Genomic DNA, 24,984 nt, shown 5'->3' with positions numbered 1-24,984 from the left:
TCACCCACCTAAATCTCTACATACAGATTTATGAAGTTACGAAATTCCATTTGGTGAGCATGCAAGTAGCCAAAATTACAGTTCCCACGTCAGATCTGAAATTTCAAAGCAAATTGAGACAACAGGCACTGAAATGATGGCTAGGTGCTCAGTGCTGTGCTGGATGGAAAAGATGCATGAGTCGTAATTCTTTCCTTCAGGGAAGTGGAGAATCTGATTAGTGGAATAAGACATAAATAAAACGAATTTTTAGATAATATGAAAGAGCATAAATTTAAGGATAATATTGTGGAGTAAAGCTCTATGTTATGGAATTTTGGAGAAGGAAAGGTTGCTATGGTTTAGTTCAACTGAAAACTTGTGCGAGGGGCCTGGAACTTCAAGTGCACCCAAGCAAGAGGGGTTGGGCATATCAAGTGAGAGGAAGGGTTTGGACAAAGCTAGAGTTACGGGAATGGGTTGAATGAGGGTAAGCGATAGTAAGGAGATGAGACCCATGGTAAGGAGTATTTCTTGGGGAGTATTAACAATTGAGGTCCGTTAGGTAAGGTGGGCATTGATTGGGTTCTAGGCTGAAGAGACTGGACTTTGTCTCACAGAGAAGAAGATGCCACCCGGATATGACCGTAACTGAAGAACAAAGAATGATGGCATTGTTTAACTGTGAATATATTTCATGGTGTTGTAGAGGTCTTCATTTGATTTCACAATGCTTACAGTTCTTCCTCAGCAGAAAGAGGGAGAGCAATGTTTTACTTTCTCAGTGAGAACAATGTGAAGGGAAAAAAAAATTTTAAGAACTTCAAATTAATTTGTGTTGTATAATGTGGATTAAAATAAAAATTGCTGTTGACTCGGTAACATTTTTGCCTGCCTGTGTCTGCTGAATTGCTGGTCCACCTTGAAGTGAAATCTGTTTAAAAACTTACTTTCTCTTCAAGAGGAGCAGGCTTATGAAGCTTTTTACATGAGGTTCATGAAGTCCCAGCGATGGTGCTGGTGCCATCAAAGACCACCATCAGTTATTCCATCCGAGTGAGGAAGCCTCTTCTGCTCACTGTATTCTTTTGTGTATACGCAAATATTTCTATAACAAAAATTTTTTTTAAAGGATTGACATGTATCTACAATTGAGTTTCAGTCTTTTCAGAGAAGTCTGGCAGACTGAGGGGGCTAGAGATAGTCTGAGGAACCAGATTACAGGGGGGAATAGCCTATTTTGACCTTCAGATGGACTGTTTTGACCTTCAGAGGCTCTCAGAGTTCTTATGTTTGGAGAACTCATCCCATATCATTCTAACAAATGAAAATGCACCCATGTTCTATGATAAATGTCCTTAATATGGAAATATTATTTGAGTTGATGTAATACTACATGCGATAAACATTTTAGTTGAATATTTATTCATTTTAATTTTGCAGGGTTTTAAAAAACATTATGGAATAAATAAATACTTTTTTTGGTCTGTGTTAGGTCTCAGCATTTTCACAGGCTATTGATTGAACAGTTGGAAGGCCGTGGGCACTGTGTCTCAAGTGCCCAGTGGATTAAAAAAAACCCTGGAGAGAGGGCCCCTGAGAGAGAGTTTCTTGTGGAAGAAGAAGGGGACTATTGTCCCAATTCAGACTCTGAAAGTGGGCTTGAGGGTTCTTGGGCAGCACTGAACTTGCCCATCTCAACTCTGCTACTCTGAATTCCCATGGGCACCCCAGGGAGAAATGACAGCTGTGTGTGTGTTACCCTAAAAACCCGTTTCACCCATCCGACCCTTTAGCCTGCTCCCACCATCAGTCCCAGTCCACTACCTGAGTTACACATGGTGGAGGGGAGCCTGCCTTTCTCTTCTCGCTTCTTAAGAGACGGTCCAGCTGCTTCCATGCAGCCGAGATGCAGAGCCTGTGCTGGGCAAAACCGCAGGGATCTGGGCCTGGACGGAGGGGCTGCTCCCAATGCTGTGGTACAGCTGCTGAGTCAGAGGTATCACGGGGGAATGAGTGTGCTTAGATTTAGCAAGGAGAAAGGCAAGTGGTAGGCGGAACTGACTTGTGAGCACATGTGAGATGCTGTCTGGAGAATTGCAGAAATAATTTGGAGGAACTTTGCAAGGGGTTGGATTCCTGCCCGTGTGGTATGAATAGGCTGGTTGCTGCTGACACTGAGGTATTAATATTAATATAATATATCCATAGGCTGGTGAGGTTAGGGCACCTACAGGTTTTTCCACCAGCCTGCTTTCCTGCCTTCTTCCCTTCTAGCATGTAGTGCTCATTCATTCATCAACCATGCTTCAAATTAGATGGTAGATACATAGATGAATAGTCCATGTGCCTTACTTGTAAGTTATTTCTGCATTCATTGAGGGAGATCTCAACGTTGAGGGAGATCTCTGCATTCGTTGAGGGAGATCTCAACGAGGAGATCGTATGTGAGACTGTGCATTGGGAGCCCTGGCAAAGTAGCTCCTAACACTGCCTGGGCAGGGGAGTGGTAGCCAAGGACAGCTTCCAAGAGAAATTTTGAGTTGAGTCTTAAGGGAAGGAGATGAGTTCAACAGGCTCGTGGGTGGTGCATCATACCCAGGAGCACAGCTTCATCTCAACAGCAGCTGCAGTAACAAGCATGTCTTGAAAGTTTAGTAGGCGCCTGGCATTTTCCTAAACACTTTCCAGACGTTATCTCATTTAATCTATCAGAATCCACAGACTAGAAGGTGCTCTGCAAGTAAATGTAGAATGGAATTGTATTTAGGTATTTGCTCTATTTTTGGACCCTTTTACATGGCTTAACTGAGGCAATACCTTTTCTGTTACCTGCCTGTAACGCGGCATTTCACACCTCTTGACACTGGCATACTTACATGTCTGTGTTCTATCAATTACCATCTTGCCCACCCTTTCGGCAATTCACCACGCTCTCTCGGCACATCCCCTGGATAATGGAATTTTTCAAGTATGTGTCTTTTCCCTCCAGTAAGACTGCAGGCTCTTTTCTTTGTTCTTCATGACCCCAACCCAGAGTCACACCAGGGTATGTAGGTTGTTTTTCTTTTTAAGACTTGTTACCAGTTTTCCAAATTTTGTCTGAAAACTGTGGAGCAAAGGAGTATGATTTTTTTTAAGGCACAGAACAAAAACTTCGCCTGTCTTACACAGCAGCCATGTGGTGTACATCAAGTGCCCAGTTTACAAACTCTAATATAGAACATATTTGAAAAGACTCCCAGCTAATCCACACTGAGAATATCTATGCGCTTTTGGGGGGATTTTGGCATGGGCGTTTCTTTTCCGGAACAGGTGGTGAAGCTAAATTTGTTTGGTGTGCTTGACATACTTGGAGCCTGGTATTAAAAGACTTCAGTGCCTGCAATAAACAGTTCTTCCCTTCTTTGTTTACAGGGAATTGGGACTTTCTCTGGGTGTTAGATTTCTGTTTCTGCCTGCAGCCAGGCTGGAAACCACTCTCAGCCGACATTCTTCCGCACGGACAAATCGCTGGCCTGATTTGGTTTGGAAGCCTCGTTGCTTGGCTGTGAGATGTGGCCCCTAGTTCTGACATTTGGGTCAGAACTGATTTTAGGATGGCTTCAGGTCCACAGAAACAGAAGAAATCCATACAGTTTCTCCAAAATCCTCACATTTATGTTATGGTGCTTCTTCACTGTGTTTTGGTGTCACAAGGCTGGGGGGAGGGGATAAGGGTGCTGGCAGGGACATAGATATAAAAACATGGGAAGAGTGCCCAATTGCTGGATTTGAACATCTTTCAAGTCTGAAAGCAGATTATTCAGTTTTTGTTTGTTTGTTTAGCGGCTAAATCAAATGACTGTCCCTGCATCAGCTTGGTGATGGAAAGTGAGGCTTTCCTGCTGAGGAGGAGGGTTGCTTACATGGGTCCTTGAAGTGAGTCAGACCTGATTCTTTCAAAGTGTAGATTTCAGATTGATTACGCTCCAGTGTCAGGCTCCAGGGTGCTCCTGGGAATTGGGCTTCAGAAACGCCTTTGGTGAGCAGGGTGAGGGGTGACCACAACCAAAGAACCTTGGTGTTGTCACAGGGGACTCCGGCTGGGAAGTGTCACTGACGTGGTATTATCTCCATAGTTGTTTACAGTGGTTGCTTCCCACAGCAAACCTGAATCCTGCCCTCATCAGCAACTGTCGGAATTGTGCTTGCATAGTCGGGGTTTGTGGACCGCCCCTCCGTCCTTCCTGCTGTTTATTGGTGTTTTCCTTCAAGATCGAGAGGCCTGAGTTGTCCCCGTGAGGTGGCACAGGCTTGTTTCAGGCATTGAAGAGCTGAAATTAGTTTGCATTTGGCACCTTCTCTGGATGCCAGCTTGACCTCCTTCTGGTATCCTTTCTCCTTTTGGTTCTTTCAGCCAGTACTGAATCGTCAGTAAGAAACTGAGCTTTAGATTCACACAGATTTGGGTACAAATAGACTCTGTTATTTATCGGTGATGTGACCTGGATAACGAATTAGTTATAATACAGATTCAGCTGTTGTAGCAAAGGACAAAGTAAAGTGGCTTCAATAGGATAGAAGCTTCTATGCTCTCACACAGAGTACATGCTTTAGGGTTGATGTGACAACTTCATGGTATCTAATTTCTTGTTGTTCTACCATCTTTGACATACAGCTTGTATTTCATGGTCCAAGGCGGTTGCTCCAGCTCCCACTGCCAGATCTACATCCCAGCAGGTGGAAAGCGAAGAAGAGAAGGCAGAGGGGCACATCCCCTTAAGGGAAAAACCTAAGAGTCACACATGTCGCTTTAATTCACAGTTCATTGCCCAGAACTTAATTGCATCGCTGTTATGGCCTGCATGTTTGTATCCCCCCAAAATTCATAGCCCTAACTCCAGATGTGATGGCATTAGGAGGTGGTGCCTTTGGGAGTTAAGTAGGTTTAGATGAGGTTCTGAAGGTGTGTCCCCATGATGGAATCAGTGCCCTTATAAGAAGAGACCAGAGAGCTTGCCCTCTCTCTCCACTCTGTGAGGATACAACAAGAAGACAGCCATCAGCAAGCTAAGAAGAGGGCTTTCACCAGGAACAGAATCTGTGAGCACCTTGATCTTGGGCTTCCCAGACTCCAAAGCCATGACAAATAAATTTCTGTTGTTTAAGTCACCCAGTCTGTGGTATTTTGTTATAGCAACCTGAGCTGACTAAGACAATGGCCATACAAAGAAGATGGAAAATGTTGTCTTTAGCCAGGTAGCTATGTGCCCGGCTAAAACTCAGGTGTTTATTACTAAGACAAGAAGAGAATAATGGACGTTAGGGCACAACTGTCCTCTTCCACAGACGAATTATTTACAGTTTCTGTGTCTCATTTCCCTCATCTGGAAAATGAGATTGATCTCATAGCATTATGAGACTTAAATGAGCTAAGGTTTATAAAGCTTTTAATATGGTGTCTGGGACAAAATAACTATTCAACTAATGAGGAATAAAAGGAAACATGAAGGTTTACTTTGATCCTTGCCTTTTGTTAGGGTAGTTTTTATTAAACATTTCGTTTTGGCTTATATGTTTATTTTAAAGCTTTATCCCAGGGAGAAGAATCAAGGTATTACAACGTCAAAGTGATGACTTCGCCTTTTGCATCACTTTAGAGCTTTATCTGGTAGCATGAAGAGTTAAGCTTGAGGTGTTTGTGAAGGATGTTGGGGACCTTGCATCCTTATGAGTCTTTGTCATTTCTCCCTCTGTCCTATCAAGACTTGCCTCATTTGTAGCCTTCGTTAGAAATGCCGTAATTGGAACTCTAGTTTCTGGAAATGAGAAGAGGGATTGATTACTTATGAATCTCAGAGTCAGAAAATGGATATTGTAGAAGCTAGAGCTTCTAAGAAGGAAGGAAGCAGCTTCTGGAACCCCCTGAAGGGTACTGTGGCCTCCAGCAACCTTTGATGGACACTGACAGTTGGTATCTGCTAAAGCTGGAAGTCTCATACTTCTGAGTTGCTCTGATTTTCAGAGCAAACTGATTAGTTGAATCTGAGACCTTGATGTGAAATCTGTGCCTATTTCCTAAGAGTTTTTATCATTTCAGTTGGTTATAAGTTGCCATCCATTCTCATTACACAAGTTTTGCACTTAACAACTAAATATTTATTCTCATTGTACTGCCTTAAGTCAGAGCTAGACTGCAACACATATAGGTTACTAACTGTTGCCTGGATCTGTGGTCTAAGGAAACAAGAGCACACCAGTGAGACCACACAGGGAGGAGGCAGCCTCTACAGACTTGCCCATGTGAGGAGGGGCAGTGGAGGGTCAAGGAAGTTCTCCCCAACCCCTGAAAGGTATGGAAGCTGATGGCCTTCAAGGCTGCCATGCAGCTGGTGGCCAATTGTGATCCTGCTCTACTGAATTATCTAAACCATATGCTGTGATATAATTTGGTGAATTGTGATAGACATTCTTAAAAATTGAATTGGAATAAAAAACACCAGAGTGCATCACAGGTAGTAAGAGAAGTATGCAATATTTATTTTAATTATATATTTCTATATATGTATGTATGTGCTGAGTCATGATGTAAATGTTTTTATTATTGTGGGCCATGGTCAAAAAAGGTTTGAAAGCTACTGCTCGAGTGTAAGATGTGCCAGTGTTGTCACTGTAGAGCTGTTTTTCTGTGGTTTGTTTTTATTTTGCCTGATCTTGATAAGACTATGGTGATGGGGAGGTAGGCATTTCTGGGTTTTGTAATCTACATCTCCCTCCTTCACAACGTGGTCTGAAATCATCGTAATGACTAGATAGCACAATCAGCTCCATTCCACAAATAATTGTTGAGCATGAAGTGTGTATGGTCACTGTGCTAGGTGGTGTGGTAGGTACCTAAACCCTTTGCTGTCCTCCAGAGATTCATAAACTGGTAGTGGTGGCAACAGATAAAGGAATACACAAATAATTCAACCACGAGACTGACCGTAATGGAGAGTATAATTAACTTTGATCCAATCATCATGAATTAACTTTCAAATTTTAATTTAGATGATTAAAATTTTAATTTAGATACTAAAAATGTTCTTATTGCCAAGATATCAATTTTTTCAATCAAATACTCTTTCAATTTTAGGAGTTTTGAAATTCCATTTGGGCAAAGGTTTGGTAAGAAGAGTGTTCATGCATTGCTGATGGGATTGTAAGTTGGTACCAGCTTTTTGGAAAGCAATTCATGGACGATAATTGGCTTAAAAATACAGTCTTTACAATAATTCCACTTCTAGGTATCTATCCTTTAAAATATCAGATCAACGTGCAAAGATGTTCATTGCAGCTTCATTTTTTAGAGTAAAAAATTAAAAACAACTAATGATTCATAGGAGGAATCTATATAAGGGGATATTACATATTGTTAAAGTCACATTTTCAAAAAATAGGTAAAGACATCGGAAAGTGTTTACGTGAATTATTAAATGAAAAAATCTGGGTCAAATACTGAATAGACAGCATGATCACAATTCTGAAAAAAACCCCTATTTATGCATCCGAAAAAACTAAAAGGAAGCCCATCAATATGTTAAGTATTTAATCTCTAAATTGAAGGATTTGGGTGATTTTTTTATCTTCCTCAAAAGTTTAATGTATTTTCTACAATATGCAATTTTTTGTTTATAATCATAAACAACAGACACTATTTTATAAAAACTATAAAAAATTACATTAATGCTTACATGCTAAGTTGAGTGCATTATTTTTAGAAGAGCCTTTCAAGGACTATAACGACATCTTGTTGGATTTAGTTTGTAGTCCTAATATTTACCTCCTTCCTTCACTTTGCCAGTGGGGGAGAGATTTGCTATGGCAACAGATATGATTAGAACAGTTGTTAATTTCCTTTTCTAAATTTAATTTTTAAGAACAATAGAGGATGAAATGTTTTCCAACTAGTTGACCCCATCGGTATATCCATTTACATATTCTGGGATCTATTGGATTTAGCTTGCTGGATTAGGGTTAACCTGAAGACCTTCACACTGTCACGGGACAAAACAAGCACTTGGACTGAATTATAGATGTATTTAATTCACCCGTGTTATTCTTAGTTGCCTTCTACCCAGGGCAATTTTGACCCAAGAGAGCCTTTGAAAGAAGAATCTGTATTTTTTTTGGTAAACTCTCTAAAGATAGAAAATAATATGGCAAGTGACTATTGAGTACTTGTTTAGTGTTGTGACCTAACAGTTCAATGTAATTTATTTGCATTATCTCATTTAATTCTAACAATAACCCCCTTATGTAGTTCCTATTATTACCCTCATTTTGTATACAAGGCACCTGATATCTGAAGAGGTTAAGTAACTTGTCTAGAGTCATATCAATAGTAGGTGGCAGAGCTGGGCCCAGGCCCACGGGAGGCCAGAGTCCAAGCTCTTAGACTCTATGCTAGTCAATATTCCTGTGTGTTCCCTCTTATGCCCATTGAGACCCACTGTGACATTTGCGTATGGGCTGGGTAATCATTTTTAAGAATTCCAATGTCAGAAGAGACTTTCCATCATGAGACTATTGCTATAATGACTAAATTATTCTGAATTGATTAGGAATGCCAGATGCCTTCAGGTTCATTCTATTAAAATTAGCTTTGCATATTTCTTCCTACACTCAGTGAAACTCGTGTTTTAATCTCTTCACAAATCCAGAAAGAAAAAAAAGCAAAATCATTTTATTGCCAGTAAAAGTCTTCTAGGTTTAGTCAAAGCAAGTTATAATTTCTGATGCTCCTTGGCTCATTAGTTCTTCCAGATGGTGCGTGTAAACGTGGCAGGAGCTGCAAATTGTGTGAAGGCCGAAATGTAAATTAAGAAATAAGTATTCATTATAATTTGTATGACAAATGGGAAAGCTATAAAGCGAAACAGTGCATTGCTCAATCAATTTCATCCCATTACTTTTGGGATCCCCCAGAGACTATTTTTGGAAATGGACTTCCCTGATTTTGTCAAGGTCAATTGTCATTACAATGTTTAGACGAGTCCTCAGTCTAACTCAGATATGTTTGGGGCATGATAGGTGTATTCTTTCTTTCTTGCTCTTGATGATGTACGGCTGATTTCAATTCTTCAAGAAGAGGGAGAGGGAGAGAGGAAAATGTTACCTTACAATTTTGAGGGTTATTTAAGAAGGAATAGAAGGCTGGTTGCAAGTGTTCCTGTGCCATAGTGGATGCTATGGTGCCCTGCCCAGATTCCCCACTCTCTAGGACAGAGGTATTCATTCCACGACACTACTGGGAGTATTGATGGCTGGTGACTCTCATCTGAGGCCCTGAGAAGATCTTCCTGGCTCAAGGCCACATGTCTGCTGAGCAGTCCACATCTATTGACTGGTCCATATGGGAGTATATGGGCCCAGGTTCTCCATCTCACTCTCCACCCCATCCTTAACTCAGGACAAATATGAACGGCCACCCCAGCTCCAGAGCGCCTCATAGAGTTGGCTAAGGCCTTTGTTGCTACTGAATCACAGGTCTACGTTCTGCTCAATTTTTAATAATAATTTAGCCCCCTAACATATAAAGCAACAACATGAGGCGGTAGAAAGGGCACCAGACCAGGAATTAGGAGACCCAGGGTCTAATACAAGCTTTGCCACTATTAAGCTCTAAGATTTTGGGCAAGTATTGTCTTCTGTCTTCCTTATTTTTCTTGTTTCAAGTGTAAAGCTTGGCCAGGATCAGCAATTCTTACCCATGAATTTCCACCACTGACTCTCTTTGACTCTCTGAAATTACATGCAAAGTCTATGCCTTTTTCTGGCAAGAGGGGTCATAACTTCCACCAGGTTCTCAAAGGGCTCCACAGAAGTTTAAGAACCAAACCACTAGGTGATTATCAAGTCATCCCTGACTCCAGCTAAAAACCAAATGCCTCTATGAATACTACAATAATTAAGATGAAAAGTATTGAGTGTTAATATTTCTGCATAGAATCTATAGTGAGGAGGCATCTTTACTAACTCTGGCTCCTAAAATGTAGGGGTAAGAAGATAGAAAAGAAATTTCAATCGAGGAGGAGTGGGAGAAGCTACAGAAATAGGCAGTTTTTCTAGCAACTCACAGGAGGAATTTCTAGAGAAAGCTGCAAAGAACTCTGGTTCATTTGGGAAGTGGGGAGTCTGAGGGGGGATCTGCTTCAGCAATCTGAGGGTATCTGGCTGCATATCACAAATTATAACTGTGCCAAGAGCAAGCTGACCTCTACTAGGGGAGGTTTGAAGAGTACCCGTTTACTTGGCAGCATATTGGAGAGAATGAATGTTTTCTACAAAAAAGTATCTACTAATTATTAGGGAAATGCAAATCAAAACTACAATGAGATATAACTTCACACCTGTCAGAATGGCTATTATTAAAAAGACAAGAAATAACAAGTGTTGGAGAGGATGTGGAGAAAAGAGAACATTTATACACTGCTGGTGGGAATGTAAACTGGTGCAGCCCCTATGGAAAACAGTATGGAGGTTCCTCAAAAAATTAAGAATGGAACTACCATATGATCCAGCTATTCCATTTCTGGGTATTTATCCAAAGAACATGAAAACACTAATTTGAAAAGATGTATGCACCCCTATGTTCATTGCAGCATTATTCACAATAGCCAAGACACAGAAACAACCTAAGTGCCCATCAACGAGTGTATGGATAAAGAAGATATGGTGTGTATACACACACACACACACACACACACACATATACATACATAAATACATACACACACATATATACATATATACACACACACATATACACACACACACACACACAATGGAATACTACTCAGCCATAAAAAGATGAAATTTTGCCATTTGCAAAAACATGGATGGACCTTGAGGGTATTATGCTAAGTGAAGTAAGTCAGACAGAGAAAGCCAAATTCCATGTGATTTCACTCACATGTGGAAGATGAAAAACAACAACAAATAAACACAAAGACACAAAGAATAGATTGGTGTTTACCAGAGGGGAAGGGGGGGAGGGCAAAAGTCATAAAAGGGCACATGTGTACAGTGATGGATGGTAATTAGATTCTGGGTGGTGAACACAATGTCAAAGTATAATGAGGTACACGTGAAGTTTGTATGTTATAAACCAATGCTACCTCAATTAAAAAAAAAAAGTAGTATCTAAGGGGGTAAAGTTTGTTCTACAAAAGGGAAAATGTCAAAGTAAGCATGAGAATATAGCATAGATGGGAGAGTTTCCTATCTTCGGAATTGTTAAGCCAAGGTGGAGAAATCACTGAGATATGGAGGGACTCCTCCCCTAGAAGGAAGGTTGAACTCAGCCGTCTTACAATGGTCTGGGTTGGGTTTTTTTTTTTTTTTTTTTTTTTTTTTTTTTTTTAAAGATTTTGTTTATTTTATTTTTCCCCCCAAAGCCCCAGTGGATAGTTGTGTGTCGTAGCTGCACATCCTTCTAGTTGCTGTATGTGGGACTCGGCCTCAGGATGAACGGAGAAGTGGTGCCTCGATGCGCACCCGGGATCCGAACCCGGGCCACCAGCATCGCAGCGCGCGCACTTAACCACCAAGCCACAGGGCCGGCCCTGGGTTGGGTTTTTATGAACTGGTGAAGGATTCTGATTCATGATCATTGTGTGTGGAAGCTAAAATCAATAAAAGAGCTGCAACATTTAGAAAGCCATGCAATGATGAAAAAAAAGATAATGAAACCAATCAAGAAATAATATCCAATTTCCTCAGATGGAAATATCTGTCTGCATGACACAAACCTGATGGATCCAGCTAAAACTCAGAGTTTCTTTGTTTGTTGGTTTTTTGTAATACATCAATACACTGTGAGCAAATTTTCAGTTTATGAGAGATTACTGTTCACATCCAGAAGGTGGCTGACAATATCTTACTGAATAACAGAGGATGCGTGGGGCAAAATAGACGAGAAGAATAACTTCTCTTGGATTTTCCTACATAAATCACATTGAACGCTCTGCGCCGATGATTGAGCACCGTGATGGAGATGTCTGGCCTTATGTTGAAGAAACGTTTCCTGCCAATGTGCACCATGTTGCAGTTTCATTATTCCCGTCAGCCTCAGGGTGACTTCTTCACTTATCTGGAACAATACAGTAAGGCGATTGAGCTTGTAGGAACTTGTTATTTAAAACTGGAGATGTGGTGTCGGCCCCGTGGCTTAGCAGTTAAGTGCGCGCGCTCCACTACTGGCGGCCCGGGTTCGGATCCCGGGCGTGCACCGAGGCACTACTTTTCCGGTCATGCTGAGGCCGTGTCCCACATACAGCAACTAGAAGGATGTGCAACTATGACATACAACTATCTACTGGGGCTTTGGGGGAAAAAAAAAGGAGGAGGATTGGCAATAGATGTTAGCTCAGAGCTGGTCTTCCTCAGCAAAAAGAGGAGGATTAGCACGGATGTTAGCTCAGGGCTGATCTTCCTCACAAAAAAAAACACAAAAAACTGGAGATGTGGTTTTCGGGGCCCCATGACTGATGTTATCTTCTTGGTGCATGGTCTTAGCTCTCTTGGGGGGTCTCTCTAAGTCATTGTATTGGACTTTCTATTTGTCAATCAAGCATAATTGCTTGTGTTTCACTGAAAAAGACTTCTTTGAACACCTCAAAAATTTAAATAGCCTATTCTCATATCAAGCAGGTCTTTTTATTTTTATAAGTTTCCAAAACTGCTCTCAATTTTCTGTTAGTAAATTCATCTAAGGACAGGCATGAATGGTCTTCTCCTTCATGTTTTTGAAGTGAGATCTACAAGAATGCCTAGATACACACAATTTATTTTTACTGAACTTGATTCTTTTATCCTTGGCCATTACTTTACAGTAGCTTAAGATAAAACTATTTTTTGAAAAGTATTCATTGGGGCTGGCCTGGTGGTGTAGTGGTTAAGTTCACATGCTTCACTTCAGTGGCCCGGGTTTTATAGGTTTGAATCCTGGGCCCAGACCTACACACCTCTCATCAAGCCATGCTGTGGTGGCATCCCACATACAAAATAGGGGAAGATGGGCACAGATGTTAGCTCAGGGCTAATCTTCCTCAGCAAAAAGAGGAGGATTGGCAAGGGATGTTAGCTCAGAGCTAGTCTTCCTCACACACGCACAAAAGTATTCAACAATATAAAAATTTTTCTCTAAATCGTGAAATCATTATTAATATCTTATTGATAGTATATAATGATATGATCTTGCTGGCAGATTTGGAAAAAAGTTTCTTACTGAAAAATTCGTTAGCTCACTTCCCATTTCACTAGTCTTTTTTTTGCAGGATACCTCAAAATGCATCCAGCAATACTGGAATAGAAAATAACTGGGAAACTGCCTACAGAACCAAAAACACCAATAATATATCTATTATAACTCAAGTTATCTTTTCCACTTACCATGAATACCAGCGTCTATGGAGACATGTTCTTTATATGTATTGACTCATTAAATCCTCACAACTTCCTTATGAGGTGTTATCTCCATTTTATATACAGTAAGCATAAGTAAGTATTTGCATAAATCCATCACTTCTTGTTTCCTTCACCATTAATCACCCCCCGAACACCACGGTGAGGCAGTTCCCTCTCTCTCATCACCTCCTCACCATACCCACTGCCTAGCTCAGGCCTTCATTATTTCACTCTTGGATTACTGTAGGAGCCTCTGAAATGGTATGCCATTCTCCACCTTGAAGCTAGCTTGATTTTTTTAAATAAAAATACAATATTGCTTCTGTATTAGTCAGGTATTTTTGTTGGCAAGTGAGTGAAACCCAACTCAAAGTGTATTAAACAAATTAGAGAGTTTATTGGCCCACATCACTGGGAAATCCAAGAGATGTGTCTGATTAAAGGCCCAGCTTGACATAGAGTTTCATATATACCCATTGCTGGGTATGTTGATCACTGGCAGCACAGGACTCAGACTCTACTAGTTGCACAACCCAGAAAAAAGAGAACATCTTCCCTCATGGTTTTGGCAGAAAGGTCCCAAGGAGGGTCACATGTCTATCTGTGAATCAGTCGCTGATGCTCCAGTCATGGGGGATTCTCTTTGGGCAGACCTGGGTTATACATCCACCCCCTGGGCTTGGAGGACAGAGTCAGCCCCACCCAAACCCCATGAATGGGTCTGGTTATGAGCTGAAGAGGGGAAGGGAGCCTTGGCAGTCAAATACCACAGATATACATGACGTTCCATGTTTAAAGTCTTGCAACAGCTCCCAAATGTCTTTGGATAATTGCCAAACTTCTTAGCATGCTGTATATGCCTTGCCTACCTGTACAGTTTTATTTCTGCCTCTCTTTTCTTTGACTGACAACTTGTCTAAGGTTCAATTTAAACAGCATGTCACAACTTCCTGCTAGCCTGTCAAATCGGGTTAGGGATTTCTTGTCTGTGATTCCATAGCACCCTAAACCTCTGGTATCCTAGCCCTGAACATACTTTTTTGTGAAATAAGTGTTTATCCACCCTGAAATTACTAGAGAATCCCCTGCTTGAGAGCTTAAAATATACCCATGCCCTTTCCCTACCCTAGCTCAAGCCCATTAGAATCTTTGGGTGGGGAACGGGGGGAGTGCCTATCTATCTATCTATCTATCTATCTATCTATCTATCTATCTATCTATCTATCATCTATCATCTTTTCTTAAGCTTCCCAGGTGACTCTGAGATACAACTAGGCTTGAGAACTGGGTTGCATCATTAACGTTCCATCCAGATCTAAAGTTCTATGATTCTAACCCAAGATTTGGCAGGAGGATAACCTTCTCTTCTTTACCTCTCTCCTCTCCTCTTTTCTCTAGTCCTCCTCTCTCCTATTTCTGGCTATTGCATTTAGAGATGTCAAAGCCATATTCCTATTAAAAATAAATACAAAATATTTTCTCTTTTATTTTATTTGCCCTTAGGTGCTTTGAAACTATCTCAGCGACACTGAGATTATATGAGTTATTCAAGAATGAGTTATTTTGTCTGTTGCCTCCTTATACTAGCTCATCCTAGTCTTTCCTAGTATGGGGCCCAGCTCTGGAGCTGTGCCTGTGGGCTCTTGATAATCACGTCTCGACAGCTCGGCCAGTCAGCCTTGCAGTGAACAGAGTCATTTGAGGCGCTTCCTGTAATGTTTCAAACTGTTGTGTTGTTGACATTCAGTGCATGTGTTTGTCATTGACACACAGACTCCCATTCCAGCTGGAAATCCTTGCCTTTCATGTAGAAGCTGTTTAAAGGAAATGTTCCTACTTATCTCAAAGCCAGAGAGAGTGGACGGGAGGGAGGAGTTTGTTTGCCCACATCTTCAAACGCGCTGCATTTTGGGGATGCCAACAGGGCTGTTTTAATTTGCTCCCCACAAAGGCAGACTTCTGCTTTTCCTGAGATCCTGACGGAAGAGTGTTTGTCTTTAATGTCATGAGACGAGATAGTGCAGCTGTGTTTATTGTGGGAGTTACCTGTAATTTATGTTGTAACTTAAACATTTAAGAATATTAGCTGTTTCCTTTCATTTAAAGACCTGAATTCTTTCTTTCTTTCTTTTTTTTTTTAAAGCTCAACTCCTACAAATTTTTTAAGTACCGGGAAGACTGTTGGAAAATCAGGACTTCCGTTCTCTGGTACAGAGTTGGAATTATTGAAATGGCAGCATTTCAGAATGTGAACATATACTTAATTTCAATTCAGAAAAGCATAAGCAAATGAGGAAAGACTAACCAAGCTTGGTAACCAAGCTAAACGAGGGCAGGACATTTCTTAAGAGGTTCCTGAGATCCAAGCTGATCGTATCATGTGCCTCCCTTCTCACTTACTATTCTGTTCCCTTACTGTTTTGTTATAGCTCAGATCATGCTAAATTCTATTATCCTGAAAAATTGACTTCCAAGGACATTGGGGAAAATGAGCTGGGTCAAAAACCATTCAGATTTTGAGATTGGGAATAGGGGTGCAGTGGTAGTAATTGCGGACTAATCAAATCTAATGGAACCCCAAGGTTTTGTTATACAAGCACCAACAGATAGATTTCTCCTCTCGCCCGGCCAATTGAATGTGGTTTGTTCTCATCTTGGAACTTGAGAAGAAAAATCTATTTGCCCTTCCTTTGCTAAAGGAAATCAGAGTTCTTTGTTCACATTTATCTTGAAGATCTTTTCTCTAAAAACTAATCTTCCATTGAAAAATTTACTAGAATCTCCAAAGAAAATTAAAACACATCTCATTTATTCATCAATTCGGCAAACACTCATTGAGTATCTGCTATATGGAGATGGTGGAAGTGACAGAAAGACGAGACTGGGTGGTACAACTACACAAACACATTTAATAAGTTATGATAAGTGCTTTAGTACGTCAATGGACAAAATTGCTACTGGTCACAGATATCAAAAAAGATATAAAATACTTTGATGAGATCTAAATTTAATCTATGATATTTTCTTATTCTATGAATCTTGGGGCCCTTTGACAAAGTCAAAGAGGTTAATCTGGCCTGACTCATTTCTGTGGGCCTATGTTGTCTCATAGTGATCTATTTTCCTTACTAAATTTTTCCAAATTCTGAGTAGCAATCAATTCTAGAATTTTCCTGGGTGTTGATTGTCAATTTCACTGGTTTGTACTTTTCAAAATCTCTACCTGAACATTGTTTGATCATTATGCTTCTCCAACTTTCATCTACAGATAGCACCATCCACAGGGGATGGAGAATCAGTATTGCTATTTTATAACCACGCCATCAGTAATATGGGGGCTCACAGCCCTACGTTAGCCTGGTCAGTCAACATGACCGTTGAGTTTCTGAGCTTGCACAGAAGTGCACCTTGTCCACATCCTCCTCACCAAAAAGTTCCAGAATTGGTTGACAAGTTTCCCTTGGCCACTTAAAAGCACCCACCTAACTGCCTTCCTAGGTTCTAAGTTCGGTCTGAATTTGTTCCAAAGTTATTATAAAGACCTCTTTGTACTGTTAAACAACTTCTTGATAAGTCTAAAATTATTTCAAAACAAAAAGTTAAAAGATAATATAACTTATTCAACTAATCACTGATTGTTGGACATTTAGATTGTTCCTAAATTTTCTTTTTTTGGGTAACTTTGCAGTGAATATCTTTGCCATAAATTTTTGTGTATATCCTTGTCTATTTCCTTATAATACATTCCTAGAAGTACAAATGTTAGGTCAAAATATATGCATATTTTTTGGTGTATATTATCATACCGTTCTGTAAGTTTCCCTAAACACTACTACTGGCTGTTGTAATTTTAAAAATAGTTTTCAATTTGATAGAGAACAATGGTATTTTATTGTTTTAATTTGCATTGCTTCTACTACTGAGGAGAAGGGCAATCTTTTTATGTTTATTACCCATTTGTACTTTTTTTTTGGTGTGTAAATTACCTGCTCGTGACTTGCACACATTTTACTTTTGGGAATGTTCCCATTTATCTTAGTGATTTGTATCAGGGCTTAAGTATAGTTCCAACTCTTGTCCTTATGTTGAGATTCTCTCTCAGTTGACAACTTTGGAGATTTTATGTTTAATTTGTTGGGAGAGTGTGAAAGTTTTGTGTGTTTTTTTCAAACAATACACATCTTTTCTCCAGGAGTTGGAAGAATAACAATATATGAGCAGCAGCATCCACATAATATCCAAAATTGACTTTCTCCACTGGTATCAAACTTTATCCTTTGATTTAGCTCAAGCACTCCAACTCTTTCAGGTCAGAAGGTGAGTTTCTGGTCAATACTGGTCTCTTGGGGAGGGGTTAGAGTATGAAAATGAAACATTTAATCCATGTTCTAACAGCTCATGTCTCCATTTGTGCAAAATCCAATGCAAGACTCTTCTCTCTCGCCAAGTCTTCCTTTCTCTCATCGTGGTTTTCTGGGAATTCAAATAAGACCTGCCATCTCGCTTCCCACCAGTCCTCCTCATGCATGAACACCTCCTATGGGTCAGGCTTCTCTTTTTCCCCACATCTTTTCTCTAACAACCTGTGTTATTGCTTCCATCTTCGCTTAGCTTGGTCAGAAAAGTTCCCTCCGTTCCCAACCCAACTTATTCACTTGGAAAGTTCCTACTCGTTCTTAGGACTTAAGTTAAAGGCTCACCCGTAAGCATGAAGAGAGGTGATCTGACCGTGATGGGAGCACACGGATTCTTTAGATACGGTCCTGGTAAGTTTAAGTTCTCATAGAAACAGAAGTGTGACTTACGGCTCACAATTTATGCAGCTGATTTTGTTACTTCTGACATTTCTATCATATTATAGTTACAATTTATTTTTTACTCTGAAGAGTTGGACGACACATCTCCTGATCCCTGGGGACTCATACTCCCATCCTCTTCAGGGTGAAGCCTTCTCTTGCTTCCTGGGCAGGTTCCCAGTCTCTACTGGGCTTTACTATCATATTGTGCACATGTCTCTCTTAAAACATTCCCTTGCTGTCTTGACAGCTTTCCCTTTACCCTTGTTTGTTTGCCTTCTATACTGTAAGCTCTGTCAGAGTTGGCTCCATGTCTTATTCATTTTTGTTTTCTTCATCCCAAATGGTGCCTGATATATAGAATGTGCTTGACAAAAGTTTAGCTTTGTTAGTCCTCTCTCTATAGATGCTATTATATTTGTAGCATGCAACAACTCAGAAATGTGAATTTTACTTTGTATCCAATAGTTCTGTTAATCACACAATACATATATATTATAGGAAAAGCAAATACTCTTAAAAAAAAGAAGAAAAGGAAAGTCGTCCAACATTATACTTCCTAGAGATTACCACTGTTAATATTTGGGCATATATTCTTCCAGAATTTCAAGATGATGATGACAATGATGATGATGAAGAAGAAGAAGAATATTTATTGAGTACTCACTTTGCACCAGGCATTGTGCTAAACACTTTACATGGATTTTCTCTCAATCCACTTGTTAATGCTATATGATAGGTCAACTATTGTTTTCTCCATTTCAGAATGGAACACACTGAGGCTTAGGAAGGTTAAATAATTTGCTCATGATCATATGACTGAAAAGTAGCTTAGCCTGGATTTGAACCCACACAGTGTGATCCCAAGCACACACGAGACAAACAGCATGTTGACCAAAGCGCACATCTCCAGAGCCAAACTTCCTAGGTTTAAATCCCAGTTCCTTCACTAACAAGCTGTGTGACTTTAGGCAAGCTAATTAATCTCTCTGTGCCTCAATCCCCATTCCTCATCCATAAAATGGGGTTAATAACGATATTAACCCCAAACTCTATACAGAGTTGTAATGAAGATAAAATGAAATAATTTATGTGAAGTACTTAGAACAGGGCCTGCCTATAGTAAAATCCCAGTAATTGTTATCTCATATTACTGTATATATATATTAAAAAAAATTATCACTCTGTAATCCTCTTTGTAACCTGTGTTCTTCAGTTACTATACTGTGAACATCATTTTAGTTAATAAATATACTTGTACCACATCATTTATAGGACCATACAGTATTACACTCTTTGAATACACCATAATTTACATGACCAATTTCTTGTTTCTCTAGGATGTGAGCTTCATGAGATGGGGACTGTTCCAAGTACTGTGATTTTTCCGTGCCTAGAACAAGGCTAGCACAAGGTAGGTGCTCAATCAATATTTGTCAAATAAATCAATATTATTGAAGTTATTTCCAATTTTTCACTATTAATCATATTTTTAAAAAATTCTTTTACTTCTAAGAGGTTGTGAAGTTTTAAAATTTCCCTGTGCAGTAATATGTAACCTTCTAGTCATTGCTTAAGAACCAAAATGTAATTCCTGCATCGATGTAAAAACACCTTGTATCTAAGGATACAGCTTAGTCCAAGAGAAAAAACACTGCAGCTAAAGTAAAGATGCATGGTTATATTTAAAATAATAACCTTAAAATGTCTCTTTCATGAAATTGTTTTCAAAGAGTGTTTTACCATGTGGGTAAGTTTTACAAAAATTGCTCAGATTAACTCCAAGGACAATGACATGCATAACACTTTGATTACACATATGAAATTCATTTAGTCAAAAGAGACTTTGACTAGGAAAAATGCAACTTTGTAAGAAAAAAAAATTCCCATTACTATAATGATAGAGTAGTTCCCCAAGCTCTAATCACATGCATGTTTAGAAGAAAGCGTTTTATATTCTCTGTAACGGCAACATCTGGTGACTTTCTATTTCAAAACAACTTCACTCTGCCTTCAAAATTCCATTTTGTGTTATACAAATCTGTAAAGTTGCCTACAGATACTTAAGGAACTTGGGAAATTTTCAGCGTAACTTGAAAAATGTGCTACTATTACTCAATCCCTTGAGCTAGGGTGGAAAATAGTAACGAATGGAAAGCCAAGATGAATGAGGCTAGTAGAGCCACTTCACCGTATTGTTACGATGTAGTAAACACCTCGGAGAATTTCTTCAAGGAGGTGTTGAGACTGACCAACAGAACTTCTTGACTAGAAGGAAGATAAATAGACTATGACTAGCTTGAGGAACAGATGTAGCAAAGGATTGCTCCAGAGAAAGAGGAAATCTAGAGTCCAGTCAAGGATCTACTTTTTCAGTTGAGAATGCTTCACGATTATATTATGCTTCTAGATAGATTTAATTTAATTTAATTTTTTGGCATTACATGGTAAACCATGTAGTCCAGTCTGCCTTCTCAGATAGGATTAAAGTCGCTTCTGACTTGAGGGTCAATTTGTCTTTTTTTTGTGAGGAAGATCAGTCCTGTGCTAACATCCCCCAATCCTCCTCTTTTTTTGATGAGGAAGACTGGCCCTGGGCTAACATCCATGCCCATCTTCCTCCACTTTATATGGGATGCTGCCACAGCATGGCTTGACAAGCGATGCGTCAGTGTGCACCGGGGATCCGAACCGGTGAACCCTGGACTGCCGCAGTGGAGCGCGCACACTTAACCGCTTGCGCCACCGGGCCGGCCCCCTGTCTTTTATTTTGATTTCGTTCAGTGTAAAAGTCCCTGGCCACCTGCGAAGAGTCTTGAACAAAAATTTTTCCAAATAGCTACTGTAGTTACATCCTTTGGAGCCAAGTCTCTGAAAACTTAATAAGAGATGTTGGAGACCTGTGAACAATGGTCAAGCATTTAACTAGGCTTTGTAAAAGGAAATAATCCATTGATAGTGGGCCTCAAGTCCACTCATAACCTAACTGAATAGCAGAGTGTGACATAAAAATAATCTTACTAGGGTTTCCTTTCCTTTATGTTTTCCTCTTTTTATTTGTTTGCTTCTCAGTTTTTCTCCTGTTTGCTCCTTCTGATTCTTTCTCTTTTCTCCTCTTCCCCCACATTTAAATGCATTTCTCCTTTTTTTCCTATATTCTCTTTACTCCCTCCTCCTCACCACTGTCCCCCTTTGCCTCTCTATTTCTCTTTTCTACCCACCCCCTCCCCCCACCAATTTTTTAACTGCCCGTGGAGCTGAAGTATTATTTTGATGGTAGTTGTTAAATAGAATTTTATTATTTGTAATTTTAAAAATAGCTTGAGGAGAATGTTTATTTTTCCAAGGAAAAACGTGTGCTTCACTTTTTCTGATCTTGGTTTTATTACCTAATATAAAGCACGTGAATAGATTCTGGCACGGAAAAAGCTCTACATTAAATCTTAGTGCTTAGTATTCCCTTGATTCAATTTTTCCCTTTGAACCAGTCACCCTTGAAAGAAAAGAGATTTTTTATGTTTTCCTTAAACAACCCAAGATGCGCTGTTACTGTTGCCCCTATAGGCACTCGAAAGATGGAGCCTCCACTATTTTCCCAGCTTCCTGGTTCAGTGGATCATTATCAAACAAACGAAGTTTGATTACCCAAACTTTCTTTCCATGGAACTAAGTTCATATTCTTTTGTTTGAGCCTTAGTAGAAAGAACAAATGGACAATGACCTCCTCGTGGTAACAGTTCAAGTCTAGAAAATGACTCTTAGGACACCTTTGGACCTTAAAGTGTAGTTCATGGGCAGAGCATGGGTTCTGGAGCCTGACACTCAGGTCCATGGGCAAAGCCTTTGTACTCTCTCAGCCTCCGTTTCCTCATCTACCAGGAAACATTCAGAGGACTGTTGTGATAGTAAGTGAATCCAAGCTGACGGAGCACTTAGCATAGTGCCTGTGTGTGGTGAGATCCTGATAGATGGCAGCATAAACCCCTACAGCCCCACTATAGGGGATTCTTCTCGTGGGAATGCTCTGATTCTCCCTTCCACCTCTACATGACCCATAAATAGTGAATGTCATCTGGAAATATTAAGATCAGAGAGACTGAAGAGCATTAGATATTGAGAGAAAGGGAGAAATAGAAAGAGAGAGCAAATCAACTTATGTACCTTGTGCCCTTGGGCACAGAGACAACCTCTTTGGTGGCTGAGTGACTAAACTTGGGAGCCTCCCAAGATGGAGCTAGGAGAAATAGTGGGCCTATCGTTTGCTGAAGTAACTTTTTTCAAAAATATTGCGTAAGAGGACCTGCCCCTGGAGTTGCCCCTCCTTCGCCCCCCACAGGCATTGCACAAGTATCTGGTTGCTGGGGGAGCCAAGCAGATGTGATAAACCATCCCTTTTTCAAGTGTAGGGGTTACACGAGACAATGTCGTGTGTGATTGTGCGTGTGTTTGTCAAAAGCTAATAGAATTAAACCCTTCTCTTAGCAATACTTGAAATGCCCTAAAGCTTTAAAAATCTCAGTTACTATTTCTTGATACTTTCTCTAAATTAACCTAAAAATGCTGGGACCAAAACTAATGCAGTCAGGTAATGTTTCCTTGGAAATTTATGTCGGTTACGCTCTGAAGGTTTCAGTAGTTCTTAATTGCAGGTCGGTGTTCACCGCTGTGCTGCCTGCCGTCAGCTGTGAGCTGAGTTGCCAACAATTTAATAGTAACGTCACTAATAGTTAAAGTGGTCAAGCTTGCAAATGGTTTACTTTATAACCAAATAGATGAGAGTGACTTCAAATTTTACTCTTGAATGACATCACTTTTACTTGCTTTCATTGGGCTTTCCTGGGTGAAGAAAAAGAGGGTGGCCTTATGGCTGGTGGGTGGGAGTTTTCCCTGACCCAAGATGTGAGCATCATCGGTCATGGCTGTTGCAAACAGTTGTATAAAGATAAACTTGGCAGAAAATGGGATGCGTTGGGCCACTATTGATTCTGAGGTAGAACCATAATGCTTTAATAATTCTATGTTTTGTTTACTGAAATTCATCTTTCTTGGGAGTGCCTATGGATGCAGTGCCTTGATAAGTGACAGAACTGAGAAAACGGATCTTTTGGGGAAATCTGTATATGGTGTAGTGTAAGATGTTTCTAGTGCTGTGGAGAGAACAAGGAGAGAGATGGAAGTTAGACACCAAAAGGGGAGCAGGTTAAAACTGTAAGCAGCTAGTCTTTAAGGAAGCCAAGAGAAGGAAGAATGGCCACCTTTCCTCCTGGGTGGTCATAAAAGAGAGTCTGTGAGATAATAACACTTGTTTTTCAGAGTCTGAAATGGTATAAGAACTTCTAAGTTTGGGGATTCTTCTCAGCTATAGACCTCAAAGATGCAATGAGCTAGGCTATGTGAAGGGTCAGAGTCCAGTCACTGGAGTTTGCTTTTCCCCACAGTTTCAGGAGAGAAAGGAGGGTTAGGTAAGAGAATAGAAGAGTGAGAGGAAATAATGGGAAAGACAGTCTTTCATAGGTATCCTGTACTCCTACACATCTTGCTGAGTGTGCCAAGAATGCAAGGCCAATGTCGCTTTATACCTGGGCCATTTCTCAGGACTGTGTTTGCAGTGAACAACCTGGAGGGATGAAGTAATATTTCTCTCTGGGACAAAGAGCAATCTTGCTTATTGCTTCCAATGAAATGGTGAGTTCCCCAAGCTCAGTGTCTCTCTCCTATAGTGCCACCCACTGTGTGCAGGCATCCATCCAGGCCTCTGTGTTACCTCTGTGGGACTTGGAGGGCAAGTGGAAGTGATGCAAACACACTAATGCTCATAGTGCTGGCTATGCCACGAGTGAAATCCTTTGTCTTGAACCCAGAGATCTCATGTCTTCTGCCACCATCCATGAAACAGCGATAGGCTAACTTATTAGTTTGTTAATACGTTGAAATCAAATCTCAGACCTAATAGGAAAGGAATAGAAAAGTTTATGGAAATGTTTTGAAAGAACTTGAGTCTTCAGCTTTTTCTCTGTACTTCATGAAGTTGCTCATGCATCCTTAAAAATCATTAATAAACTCTGAGGTTCTTGGCAATGCCGTAGAATTCTTGGACTCCGTAAATTTGACCTCTAAAGTCACTGAACTTCCTGAATTCTTCCCTAGGCACATGAAAGACACCATGAGAGCATGATGCAGTGTATTTGATACCAGACTCCTGGGGTCTTGGAGAGGTCATACAGCCGTTCTTGTCTTCAGGCTGTAGTTAAATCAGTCCAGTTTTCAAACATCCCCAGAGAGTGAATAAGTTTAGCCACATTCCCTCAGGAGTCCATTGTGACATTTCACCTTTTCCCTCTTAGGGCATTTCTCTGCTTTATAATTTAAACAGAATAAAAAAGAGAATAAAATGGCTTATTATTTAAAATTTTTCCTTTGGTGGCCTTCCCTGGGTATTTAGAAAACTGGTCATACCCTGAGAGAAAAAAAAAAATCTTGAAGTTCACTGTCACTGCTTTTTCTCAAGGTTGAATGCTGTTCCAATTTTCTTTAAAAATCTTTTGCTGTGAATCTTATTCCTATAATCATTCTTTGCTGGTTTCCTTAGGGAAAATAGGAAAAGAGTTCCATTTGTACTGTCTCAAGGTCTTCTTTCCACAGTGCTAACCCTTATGTACATTTTCTTTCTGCCAGAGACTTCCATGAGTACCATCTTCTAGGGATTGTATTAAGTGGATTCCTCAATGAGGTGGTTAGAATGATTAAGTTCTAAGACTACTTCCAACGTAAGGTTTAT

This window comes from Ceratotherium simum, chromosome 20 (genome assembly GCF_057802395.1).
Source record: "Ceratotherium simum simum isolate JZ-2026a chromosome 20, ASM5780239v1, whole genome shotgun sequence".
Taxonomy (NCBI): domain Eukaryota; kingdom Metazoa; phylum Chordata; class Mammalia; order Perissodactyla; family Rhinocerotidae; genus Ceratotherium; species Ceratotherium simum.
Note: the sequence above shows the minus strand (reverse complement) of the source record.